At 46.8% G+C, this 13,194-nt stretch overlaps 1 protein-coding gene across 1 annotated transcript in view; it reads right to left on the bottom strand.

The window, feature by feature from the left end:
• The window catches only part of LOC122713358 (visual system homeobox 2-like), a 49,437-nt gene that overhangs the window by 19,656 nt on the left and 16,587 nt on the right, over positions 1 to 13,194 (bottom strand). The window lies entirely within an intron of this gene.

Genomic DNA, 13,194 nt, shown 5'->3' with positions numbered 1-13,194 from the left:
AGAAAAGAAAAGAAAAGAAAAGAAAAGAAAAGAAAGGAAAGGAAAAAAGAAAGAAACGCAATTAACGGACGTGGACGTGGTGCGCGCGTTTCGATCGGAAAAACTCGCTCGTAGAACGTAATTTCCACGCGCGCGATATCGACTGTCGCAGCGCGGACTTGACACTCGATATTCCGGGAAAATACCCGGTAAATTTATTACCGATAACGGAATTGCGAATGGTTCGATGGAACCGCCTTCAGCCGGAGGAGAGGGAAGAATTCAAATCGAAAATAAAAAAAAAAAGAAGAAGAAGGAAAGAAACGAAGAGGAGACGAGGGGGAGGAAAAAGAATAATTCGAGAAATCTTTGTTGACCAGACCAGATCCTGGATGGATTTGAAATCGTCTGAGAAATCTGAGATTGCCAGATTTATAGAAAGGGGAAAAAATAGCGCTTGCGCGTGCACACGTGGAAAAGAAAGAAAGAAAAAATTTCTTCCCTTTTTCTTCGTATTTTTCTTCTTTTCCCTCTTTTTTTTTTTATTTTTTTTTTCCCCCTACCTCACTCGTGACTCGACAATTTGTGCGTGCTTTGCAGGGTAAATGGCAATTTTGTACGGGCGAGGAGAGGCAGGAAATTAGAAAGGTTGGTCGAGATGGCAAGCGGATAGGACCCATAGCCCGAAAATAATTATCAATTATAAATTAATTTCGAATTAACGAGCGAAAACCGGCTCCGTGGCGCGCGCCGCTTCCACAATGAAACCCTCTCCCCGGGGCTAACTCGTTACTACAGTTGTTGCTACCGTTGCCAGTCGCTGGTGACGCTACTACCGGCAGCTAATTAACTATTAATTAAGAGCTTAATTCCAATTATACGTGTTCTTCGACTAATTGGACCCACGAAACACATTGCTGACGTCACGTGGCTGCACGGATACGATTACTCCGCCCCCATCGTCCTACTTCTTTCCGCCAAATTATTTCTATCGCAACTTCTCCCTTACGGCTAGCAACCCTTTACTATCCTACTATAGTAGATTTAATTAATTACTAAAAGTATTTGGATACTTTTATTTTATGAAGAATACGAAAGAAAAGGTGATATTTGTATAAATTAGAGATACGCTTACGAGAGAATTTATAATGGAAAAGCGAGAGAGAAAAGAAATGGATAGAAAGTATTATTGACTTTAATATCCTTTATAAAATCATTTTCTGAATACGCTGATATTTCATTGTCGTGCAATCCATTCCCAGAATGCAAATCCGCTGCTGAAGTTGACACCGAGAATTGCTTTGGATAAATTGTCACGCGGTTGACGCGAGAAATAAAGTCCTTCACCGTAGTTGAATAAAAAAGAAAAAAAAGGAGCTAGTTTTCCGAACGTGTGAGCACCGAAAATGCCACGAAAGTCTGTGAAAAGAAAGGCGAAAGAGAGGAATTCCGACGAATTTTGAGTCGAACAGTTTCGTAAACGATGGGCGACGTAGAACACATGGCATGCGAAAATAGCGGAGGCTGCTTTTAAAATGCATTGTTAATCCTTCCTTTTTCTTTCCGCGCCACTGTTGCTACTCTCTTGCTTTCACTCGCGCTGCATTTCACCGCTTTTTCAAAACGCTTCCCCAAAGTCAAACGAGGGAATAGCTTTATAATCATTGGCGAAACTCGCTCGAAAGAGGTAAAAAAAAAAAAAAAAAAAAAANAAAAAAAAAAGAGAAAAAAAGAGAAAAAAAGAGAAAAAGAGAAAGAGAAAAACGTCAGGAATGAAAAGAGTATCGTTTTTTATCCCAAAATAAAATATATTGTGCAACATTTGCAACGTTGTTGTTCCTTTTCAAATAATATTTCTCTGTTCATTAGAGATTATCTAATCTTTTCCGAAAGAAAAAAATCGTATCACCCGTTATTTATCTCCTCTCTTGAAAGTTTCGCAAGAGTTTTGCAATATTCTTGGTACGTAATTATTTAACCAAAAGGTATAGTCGATGTTACTTACCGATGTTACGCTCTACGCGAAGGAAAGTATTCCTGCTGGATCGTCACGAAGACGAAGAACTTAATGAGGAAGCGTCGGGCGCATTCAGTCGATTCAAGCAAATTTCTCGCGTGCCGGCTTAATTTTATCCAACATTTCTTCCCCGCGCATACACGCGCCTCTCTATACGTAACCGCCTTCCGAGCGACGCCTTTTCCAACCGTTAAACAAATTTCGCTCTATTTACTCTATCAATCTAGTCTCAAAAACGTGACTTGAACTGTGATTATATGTGTACTGTGATTATCAATTTAGGTCAAAATTATTTTGATTAAAGCAGAAGCTACTGACTGAAATGAAACGACGATTCGTCGAATTCGCGGAAAGAAAATATTGGAAGAGAGATCCGTTCCTTCCGTCGAAAATTGGAAAATTTTTCCACGGAATACGCCGAAAGCCGATTTACGTGAAAGAAAGAAAAAGAAAAAGAAAAAGAAAAAGAAAAAGAAAAAAGAAAACGGCGGAGCCGAATGGAAAATAAATATTTGAGACTCGACTGCGCGCAGCTTAAGACACCGAGTATGGAGTTCGCGCGATGCATTGTTTCACAAGATCGTAGAGAGGCCTCTTTACACCACCCCGGCTCCGCGTTGCTTCCTGCTCCCGGCTTTTTAAGTACGCTTATTTACCGCAAGCCGTCGAACCAATCGCTTTGCACGTTGGAGGACGTAAGTAACTGCAACGGATCTTAATAACACGAAGAAAATGGTGTTGCGACGCAACGTCCTAACTAATAGAAAACGTCGTGGATATTGCTTCTTATTGCGCGCTTATTCCCTTCTTCTTCCATAGATATAACAATAATGGAGCACCTGTGTGAATTACAATTGTTAAAGTCAAGTCGACCGATTTGTAAGAACCAGAAAGGAGATAAAATCTTGATAAAATTTGAAAGATTAATAATTTTTTACACGTGTTTTAGAAAGAAAGTCTCGTCGGCATAGATCTTTTTCGAACACATTTTCCATTTAAATCGAAGAGGTTCGATTATTTCGCATAATAAAGTGAAAGAAGAAAAAAAAAAAAAAAANAAAAAAAAAAAAAAAGAAAAGAAAAAGGGAGGCCTGGTTTCGAATATTTTTCGTATTCGTCACAAGGATTCCTTGGCGTATCCTTGGCGTGAGAATGATCGATATTAGACGCGGCAGGAAGCGTCAGGATGGCTAAGTAGGAGGCTGTAACCGAATCGATTAATCAAATCCAGTTAGCTATTACGGGACCAGCGGGACACGTTTGCCCTCTACCCTGATATATTCCCGGCTTCCTGGCGACCGATGCTTCTCTCTCCTCTAATTTGTCCTGGATCTAATCCGTTCGTAGTGCCCTCGAATATCGTGGGATGTCGCGACCTCCCTCGGGAGCCAAGCTAGGGAGACGCCGTGTTTGCGCATACACCCACTTCACAACCAATTGTTTTTAATCTTCCTCGACGAGAGAACTCGCAAGATTACGCGTCCTCGTACCTCGAATTGACCGACACTCCGTGAACGCTCTTTATTGGATTTAATATCGAGCATGATTTAATAATCGAGGAAGAAGTCGATTAGGCTGTTGTTGTCGGATTTGATCGATTTTTTCGAACGACGCATCCGTGCGCGTCTATCTATCAGTCGTAAAGAAATATTTCACAACTTGATCCAAAGATGGCGAATATCCTCTAACGAAATTCGCCACTCGAAAGCCTCTCCCAAACTTTCCCCATTTTCCAACGCGAAGCGTACATCAATTTTTAAAGTTGCATCCAAACGACGAAAGCGTGAACATCAAACGGGGCTTCGAAGAACCCAGCCAACCCCCTTCCCTCGTCCCCCGATCGTTGCGATTACGCGCGGCGGAACACAATCATCCGCGAAAGTATCCTCCTCCTCCTCCTCCTCCTCCTCCTCCTCCTCCCTCTTCTTCCCCCGAAGCGTTGTCAGGAGCGGCGATAAAAGGAAGAAATCCAACAACTTCAGAGAAAACTTTGCGGTCTACTCGGCAAGAAGTAGAGAGAGAGAGAGAGAGAGAGAGAGAGACTTTGTGCGCACACAGATCCAGCCGGAGAGGCAGCTCTCGAAACACCCTCTCGCGTGAAAACAGTGGTAGTTTCCTGGCTAAATATATTCGTACGCATCACGCGTACGTACACCTCGAGACCGGGCAGGGTTGTTTCGCGCACCGATACAAACCAACCCCTACGAGCCGATTACACCAAGATTCCATCGCACATCCACGCACGCGTTCACGCCGGTTGACGCTGGACACGCGTGTGCGTGCACGCGTACACGGAGAGGCTGAGAAAACGCCAATGCGGGCGCGCGCGTGTGTGCGCGTGAACGCATACGTACGCGCACACGTGTACACGTTCGTGTGTGCGTGCATTGGCTCGTGGAGCATCGCGGAGAGGGTGGCGAGAGACGGTGACGGGTACTACTCGGTGGTGGTGGTGGTGGTTGCGAGTTCCTAAGCGAGGGTGTGCGCGGCGCTGTCGGGTTTCAGGGTGGTTGCAGGGTGGTTGCCATCGGTGTGTGTCGGTGGCAGGCCGGTTACCAGGCAACCGGCAATAAAGGAGCGTGGATAGCCAATGGCGGCCCTCAATACACCCCTTCGTCTAACACGGCTTGTTTTCCGTGCTTAAGAGCGAGACAGAAGGAGCTTTTGCTTTAGTAGCTGTTAAGACCTTAAACCCGTGGCCTTGCTTGGCTGCCTGCCTTGCATCAAACTGCATCTAATAGAACCTCTTAGAAACCTGGCGGCCTGTGTTTCCTTCGATAATTGATATTCTAATCCCTCCTCACAGCTCTCAAATCTCTCTCGTCCCGAGAATCGCGAGTGCGATGGACACGCGTTGCGTCCATTTATTTCTTTGTCTCCTTTCTTTCCCGGAATTCGCGGAAGGAAGCTCGAAGGAAGCTCGAATCGTATTCTCGGCTATTTGTTACACGAGTCGACTCAGCTTTTCATTCCACGGATTAATCCCGCACGGTTTCGCGGAAACCGAAATTGGATTCCACCGCCTCGGACAGCACAGCTTTTCTCCCTTTGGATCGCGAGCAACTGGACACGAGGCACGAGCCGATTAACGAGCCGAGAGAGAGGAAGAGAAAAACAGAGAGAGAGAGAGAGGGAGAGGGAGAAGGGAGGCCGTTGGTGGAACGAACAAGTTTAACATCGGGCAAATGGAAAGGCGCAAAGTGTTAGAGACGATGGGAACGGGGAACGGGAAAGGAAACGTCGTCGCGTTTGTTACGCGGTGTATACGATGTTGTCCCATGGGGGGGGGGCGGCGGGCGAAGGTAGCACGTAGCACACCCCTGGGACGTCTTCAGCCGTCACTTGTCCGTATTAAACCAGGGTACTAATCCCGAAATTTAATTTGAAAATCTTTTCATGGCATCACCGTCCGTCCCTCCTCCTTACCCATCCTCCTCACCCTCCCCATTGGTGTCCGCTATGCACCCGGCAAGACGTTTTAAACCCGGAGAATTGCCCGGCCTTTTGTGCCCTCGTAATTGAAAATTCGTTTCCGCCCCTTTTCGCGGCACGGAGAAACGGATAAATGCCTTTTCGTGGATTCATCGGGAGAAATTACCTCGTCGCCCGGTGAATGAGACGACCCGCCGCCGTCTTCTCCGCGATTTCCCCGTTTCGGGGCTGGCTGCCATTTTATAAACGAAACTTAAAGTAAACGGGAGACGGAGGAGAGGGGGGAGAGGGAGGAAGGAGGTGAAAGGAGCCGGATGATTAACGAGACAAATGCTAGTTTGTCGCCGCTTCGTTCTCGTATAGAAGAGGGAGGGGAGGAGGGGTTCATTATCGGATGAAAAATTAGATTTGCCTCGTGGCAATGGACAGTCGAGAACCGGGGGAAAGGGTGAATCTCGTCGATAGCTAACAGGACTGTTTTCGAGAATTTAATTACCGATTTAGATATCGTTCGCTCGAGGAAGATCGCTAATTTCTTAATAAATATCTTTCTCAATGACGAATGAATTAAGGATGTAATCTTTTATCGATCGGTTACGCGTTCATAGGTCATCCGTAAATTCGCGATGAGAAATAACCCCTCCATCTTCCCCCATCTTGTGCGAAAACTACGTTACAAGTCAATTTGACACGCTTGCCTCCACTTCGTTCCTATCTCTATCCTCGTTCCGTGAATCAGCGAGTGGAGAATAATAAAATCGTCACGATTCTTTCTGTTCGAGCGTTACGAAATGCTTATCGGCGAATCCATCATTGATGTAATAAAAAATTATATTACCTATCGAAATAATCGAATGGATCAATTATATATATATATATATATAATATATACATATATAGATTTTTTATTCATCGAAGACAAGATTTATCTCTGCGTGTAAAAATAAATGATCGAGCAAGGGGCGGGAAGTGAATCTAAGGAAAAAACTCATCGTTTCCAACACATTGGTAACTGCACATCGTGCCGCATCCGTGCGAAATAGCGGCGCGAAACCGGTATGAAAAATGCATGGCGGCGAGAATTATTTATCGAGCGCGTGAAACATGTACACTTGGTCGTTTACATAGCCGAAAGGGCGAATGGAGCGTATCCGAGTGCAGCCGATGCTTGGATACATCCCTCGGGATGTTTCGGTAGATTAGGGACCCTCAACGTTAGGTAGTTTTGCTGCACCATGTAACACGCTGTAAAACACTTGTAACAGACCGGGAGGCGGCTTAGGGTGGTAAGCTGCTAATGCTTCCACGATGTTTTCGGGGTCGAATTAATTTGGCCGGTTCGATCGCTCGCCCCCTCGAGACCTCGACTCGATTCGCCTCGCGTCTTTTGTCCCTCTCTCTCTCTCAAATTTCCCCCCCCCCTCCCCTCCTTCCTTTCCCCATCCACGTATTCTCCATTCTTTCATCTCGAACGATCGTCGATGAGACGATCTCGAGTTGAAATTTCGCGAAGCGAAACGAGGTCGAACGAAGAGGTTGCGAATCCACGACGCGAGGAAGGATCTTGGACGGATCTTAATTATTTTAGATACAGGCGTTCGAGCTCCGACAATGGTAACGAAGACGTATAATTAACGTTCAGTGGGTGGCGTGGCGGGGAGAGATGAGTTTTCTTTTAAGCAGCAGGAATTACGTTGTTTCTCGAGCCACCGATTCGCGCATCCAGCGTACATAATACAGCAGTAATTAAGTTCTCGGGTAAAACTAGTTCCCGACAGGTTATTTCGCGAAAACTCGACGGCTTAATCACGGTTACTGCGAAACGCGTTTCATCGATCCTCGGGCCTCACAATCAGGAGGCCGTGGCCCCCTTGAATGGCGATAATTAATGAATAGGACGCGGCCGAAGAAGAAAAAAAGAGAGAAAGAGAGAGAGAGAGAGAGAGAGAGAGAGAGAGAGAGAGAGAAAAGAAGAAAAAAGTAGAATAACGAATTCGTGGGCGTATTTCTCGGAAACGCCTCTCTCCTCGACTCTCTTACCCCCGACTACCCCGCGCGGGTTTCTCACTTTCTTTTTCTTCCACGGGGCTTCACACCTCGTGGTCAGAAACGTGTTTTCGCGTTTGTCTCCGTACCATTCTCCGTGGGTCGCGGTGGCCATGCTCGAAATTCGATCCTCTACGAATGGTGTGAATATTATGATGGCCACGCATTCAAATGCCAGATCGAGACAATGGGTAAAGTGTTGATTGCCCGAAAACAAGGCGTTTTTTCTACCAACTACACGAGCGTACTTTGTTCCACTTTGTTCGCTCGCATAAATAAGTAGTCTTCCGTCGTACGCGATGTTCAAGGTCTCCTCTTTACCCTCGTCCATCTTCTCTTTTCCATCCACCTACCAGATTTTCGGGATAACCAATATTTATCCAAGAGTTCGAATGTAACGAATGTTAGCCAAGAAGGTATTCGCGCGTCCCGATTAAATCGAACGCGAATTGGGGTGAACAGATTCGAACAGGTAAAAACTCGGGAGAGGATGGAGCACGGCCATTTCCATTCACGCGTCCAATTAATACTGAAAAATCGGTGGTATCAAGCGGCGCATTAGGCAGTTTCGCGATCGAAGCTTTCAGAAAAGGTCGCGGTGAAAGCGAGCGGGCGGCAAACAAGAGAGATGAGTCACGCAATTTCACCACGAGGATCCAGCACGCGCTCGGATCTCTCTCGCTCTCGCTCGCGGCCTTTGCTAAATTAACATTAAATACTTAACGCGCGCACGACCTTACCCGGCATACGAAACGCATAATTACGAGTCCTCCGCAGGAAATTCAAGAGGGTTGGAGGAGAGAAGGTCGCGCGCCGATGTGACGCGGTTTTTACCGAATCGTCTCCCGGAAAACGGAGGGAGACCAGAGTCCAAAGAGCCGCAACGGACGACGTTGGCAATTGCCAGAGAGAATAGAAGTTCGCGTGGCAACGGCAACCCTTTACGTAATCTAGCAACGTACATACGACGATGAGAGAAGGAGTTTCGGAGGGATGGACGAGAGGAGAAATAGCGGCGGAAGGGTTGAGGGAAAGAGAGAAAGAAAAGAGAGATCGAAGTAGAAACGGACGAGGGGAGAGAGAAATGGAGGGAGGGAGGGTAGACCCCCATGCTAGGCTACCCCTTTCGACTGGGCAGTGGCGGCATAAGTCAGGAATTCCTGGCATGCGGTATATTGCGCGGGGGTGGAGGCCCGGCGGTTATAAGCTATAGTCTCCGGCGTGGCATGGCATGCACAGCCATTTACTTCATTATGTCATTAAGCTTAATGGCCCTGGCCCTAACACGGTTCTAGACTATAGCCACTTCTACGGTTCGTCCCCATTAACTCCTCTCTCGTGCCCTCGCCAACCTCCTCCCGCCTCCTGTCCACCCACCACCGCCGCCGCCACCACCACCACCACCACCACCGATGGTGGCGGTGCTCTTGTCTGCTGGCATCCTCGTGAACCAGGCCGGGGCTTACAATGAGCATCGACTTTACGCCGATGACCTGCTGCTGAAATTGCCGGCAGCATCGTGGAAAATTTACCGTGGCTGCTCCGACCCAGACGTATGGGGACGTCGATACCGGACCACCACGCGCCCCTCGTTCCCGCCTTATTTTCCCGGACAACGGTATCCAACCCTGCCGTTACATGCATAAAGTGAACGGCGTTTCGATCGCCGAAACACTCCATGCTCGTTTTCTCCTCTCTCTCTCTCTCTCTCTCTTTCGCATTTCTCGGGGACAAATTCTTTCGTATCCTATGTCAACGATGTAAAACCATTTTTTCTCCGGGGACTGGAGAGGAAAATAATGCGACGGATTAATTCGCGACGCCTCTCCAGTCGCGACTATTAGCGCGTGTAACGAAACAACCGAAACGGTCGCGAGCGCGAAGCGGTTTTAATTAGAGGGAGAATCGCGAAAGAATCCGAGACACGATGGGACAAAACTCATTCGTTAACGGCGCGCGCGGCAACTAAGTGGCCGAACGAGCTGTGAATAATTGTTCGCCTGAAAACTGGCTACAATCGCGTCCATTCCCAAACGCGAGACGGATCGGGATCGGCGCAGACTCGTCCGCGACCTCCGCGCAGCCGCGTTAAATCCTGGCCTTGGCGGACGTGGTGGGAGGGGAGGGGATGGAGGGAGGGTTGGTAATATCGCTGCGAGCGGGGGATAGTGGATTTTATGCCGATGATCGGGCGAAATTGTCGGCAACATCGCGTAAAATTTACGGTATTCATAAGAGTCGCGTGATCATGTACGGTGGAAGCGGGTACGAAGCGAGCTTTCAGTCAACCCCTTCCAAATCCGTTCTCGATGGAGACGCGAGGGTCGCAAACTTGTTACAGCACTGCTTGGGGTTCTAATAATTGGAGAGCGCCAAGCTCCAACGTTCCACCACTCTTGGACAAAAATATTGCTTATATCGGGGAACGGATGCGCGTGTGTTTCGATCAATTTTTTATAACGCACATTTACGCATATTTTGCAATATTTATTCCCTCTTGTTGTTCTTTCACCACGACAACGGATCGCGACGACAAATAACGAGTTGTCGATTAAATAATCGGTTTTAATAATGGACATTGTTAATTTTCTGTTTAGAGGAGGAAAAGTGAGGAGAGATAAAGGAAGCTCCGGCACGAATCGATTCAGTGACACGAGTTAACAATGGCGTGCGAGCACCCTTTGAAAATAGAACGACTAAACATCGGGAATTAAATGAAAAGCGGAGCTACGGCTTGAAATTGTTCCACGAGTGAATGATTTCATAATTATTCTCCGAGTGGCGGGCTACGCTCGATTCAATAATACCGGCAATGCGATACGCTCAATGGCGCAATTAATCGTCCCATGGCTGTGCAGACTTCACAGATCTTCAATAGCGAGTCACATTTTGCGTTTGTCCGCCGAATCGGCCGTCTCGCGACAAATTGTTCGACTTCTTGTTCGACGCGACGATCGATAATACGACACGAATCGCGAATTTAACGGATCTTTTGAGTAGATCGAAAAAGTTTTTCACGATGGAGAAAACCTCTCGAGAGTGCCCCCTTTTGATTCGGCAACGAACCGAGTCCGCTGGGTTGAAACACATGCAACGCTTCAGGGAAGTGTTGACTGCCGACTGTTTTCGAAGTAACCCAATATTTTTGTAGCCCAACTACATATTTTGTTCCTTGGCGCCAGACAAACTTACGTCCGCACATGTCGACCTAAATTTAGTTTCTCGAACTAAACTACTCTTTGCCCTGTCTCCTCCACTGTCACCGCAAAACTATCGTCTTTTCTTTCTTTCTCTCTTTCTTTTTTTCTTTTTTTTTCTTTTTACCAAGCTAGATCGGCTCGTACTCGATATTTCTCATTAAAAGAAATAAAAGATTCGACACGTTGGAGAAAATAGAAAATAGAGGACGAAAAATTAATTAGAGAATGAATAATGGAAGAAGAAAGATTTTCGAAGAGCAAGATGCAAATTAAAAAGAAAAGGAAAAAGAAAAGAAAAAAAATTAAATATTCTTGCGTATGGCGGCAAGTTTGAATTGGTAAATGGAGGCATTATTCGAAGGAGCGAAAAGTTGTCTAATCGTGACAAAGAGACGTTGAGGAAAGGAAGGGACCAGGTAACTTAACGATCGGTCCTCACCATCTCGTTGACTCCCCTCAAGGTCAACGAGAAGAGTCTAATTGTCCCTTCCAGAAGAGAGACTTGGCAACCTTTCAAATTTCTTTGCTTACAAATTCATAAGAACCCCGGGAAATACACCTCCTCGAAGGAAATTTATTGAAATTAGTGCAATTAGCGGATTCCAGAGGATGGGAGAAGAACGGGGAGCGGCTAAGATGGCTTCTGATATCGATCCGTGCATCGATTACGGTATTAACGGTAAAATTTAGGATCTATTACATATAATAACGTTTCTAACATTTATGTAAGCATCCATTATTTGTCAAAATACGAGAAATGAAACAATTTGATATCCGGAAATGTATATTACGACGCGGTACATCACGGCGTAACGTCATCGACATAACGTACGATGCAACGATGATCTCTTTCTTTAATTGAAGGAACGCGTCAACAACCCGGTGGCAAGACTGGTAAAGCTGTCTTTCAAACGTAGAACCATAAGAAATTTAATCCAGAAGAGCTCTCACATCCTCAACACCCCGTTTTAAACAGCGACCATTGTCTTTCTCATTTCAACCGACCCATCGACGTCGGTCGAAAGAAAGACGCCTCGTGTAACCCCATCGTGTCGCGTGATAAATTCGTGCGAGTATCCTACGCGGTTCCGTGTTCCTTGGCATTAGTTCTTATCCGTTCTCTGTCTCTCTCTCTCTCTCTCTCTCTACCTCTTTTTTCCCTTTCCTTTCCCTCCACCGATCTTTCATCCCTACCAACGGGACGAGGCTCGCCCTCTTCCGCTCAATGGAACGCGCCCATCGTGGAAAATCGCAAAGCGGTGAAAAGGTGTGAATCTCCGGCCCTCGAAAAAGGACGACAATGCCCGTGTTGGCGTCGCACAATGAGCCTCTAAACCCACAATGTAGCCACTGTATCTGTACGAACGGCAGCGAGAGGGCTTCTCCTCTCGCGCGCCACCCCCAACCCCTTTTCATCGGCACAATCCTACCGCAAGGAGTCGAGGATGCCTGGATGTTCTCGAAAGCACATTTTTCACCCGCATAATATTTATTCGTCCGCCAGTTTGTATCGCTTTAAAGCGGTGCCCCGAATGAAACCGAAAACCCTCTCTCACAGGGAGACGAGATCCTGTGTGTCGCGCGAGAAAGAACAAAATTTCTCTGATCGTCGAAACGTTGCCCTATTGGATACTTGCCAGTCCATTAAACCACCACCACCACGCCCCTCATTTCTGTCAAAATATTTCCAAAGTTATTTCCAACGTCCCATTTTTCCCACTCCATTTTTCCTTCTCCACTCGTCGCCAATAATACCACTCTATTCTCTCCGACTACTTTTTCTTCTCTAGTATAGATATACGTTCGATCGGCGCACAGGAAAGGGTTCGAAATTTCGACGTTACGCGTCGCCTACCCACCGTGCCTACTCGCTGACAAAAATGTGTAGTGAGTGTGTAAATCGGTGTGTGACGGATTCCCGTGTGCTGGTGGTACGTGTGCACGGGCGCGCGCACGGATCATTGTTCGTTGCATTGTCAAGCTCGCAGGACATGGCGTCCCGCTTTTTGTCGGGACCAGCTGAGTCAAAATGGCCTCCGGTCGATGACGTCACGAACTCACGTGCTCCACACGCAATAGGCACTACGCATCGATCCTGGCTACGTTTCGAGGCCCGGCCGATGGGTACGTCGACGAAAGGATAAAGAGAGCCACTTCCTCGTCCGTTCAAAACGGCCAAAAAACATTCTATTAATCCCAAGGGAAGAAAATTGTCGTCGAGATGACGAGCCGATCGCCGAGCTAATGACCTCTATTCAGAACGCGCCGTTAAAAGTGCCAACACGCTTTTCGCTCGCTAAAAACTGAGAGCGGGATTACTAAATTCGCGCGAGGCAAGAACGCGTGTAACGAGTTTCCTATTAAAAATAAGCGTCCTTTCATCGCCTCTAAGTTATTCAATTCGAAAGATGAATTTAACCGGTTATTAGAAAGGGTTTCGTTCTGCCCCGCCATAATTGCGTTCTGAATGTACGTAAGTAGCGGTAGAGAAATTCGAAGTAGAACGCCCTCTCGACCAGC

The sequence above is a fragment of the Apis laboriosa genome, unplaced genomic scaffold (genome assembly GCF_014066325.1).
Source record: "Apis laboriosa isolate Shangri-la unplaced genomic scaffold, ASM1406632v1 scaffold23_cov150, whole genome shotgun sequence".
Lineage (NCBI taxonomy): Eukaryota > Metazoa > Arthropoda > Insecta > Hymenoptera > Apidae > Apis > Apis laboriosa.
The sequence above is the reverse complement of the archived record's forward strand: the minus strand, read 5'-3'. Positions and strand labels throughout refer to the sequence as shown.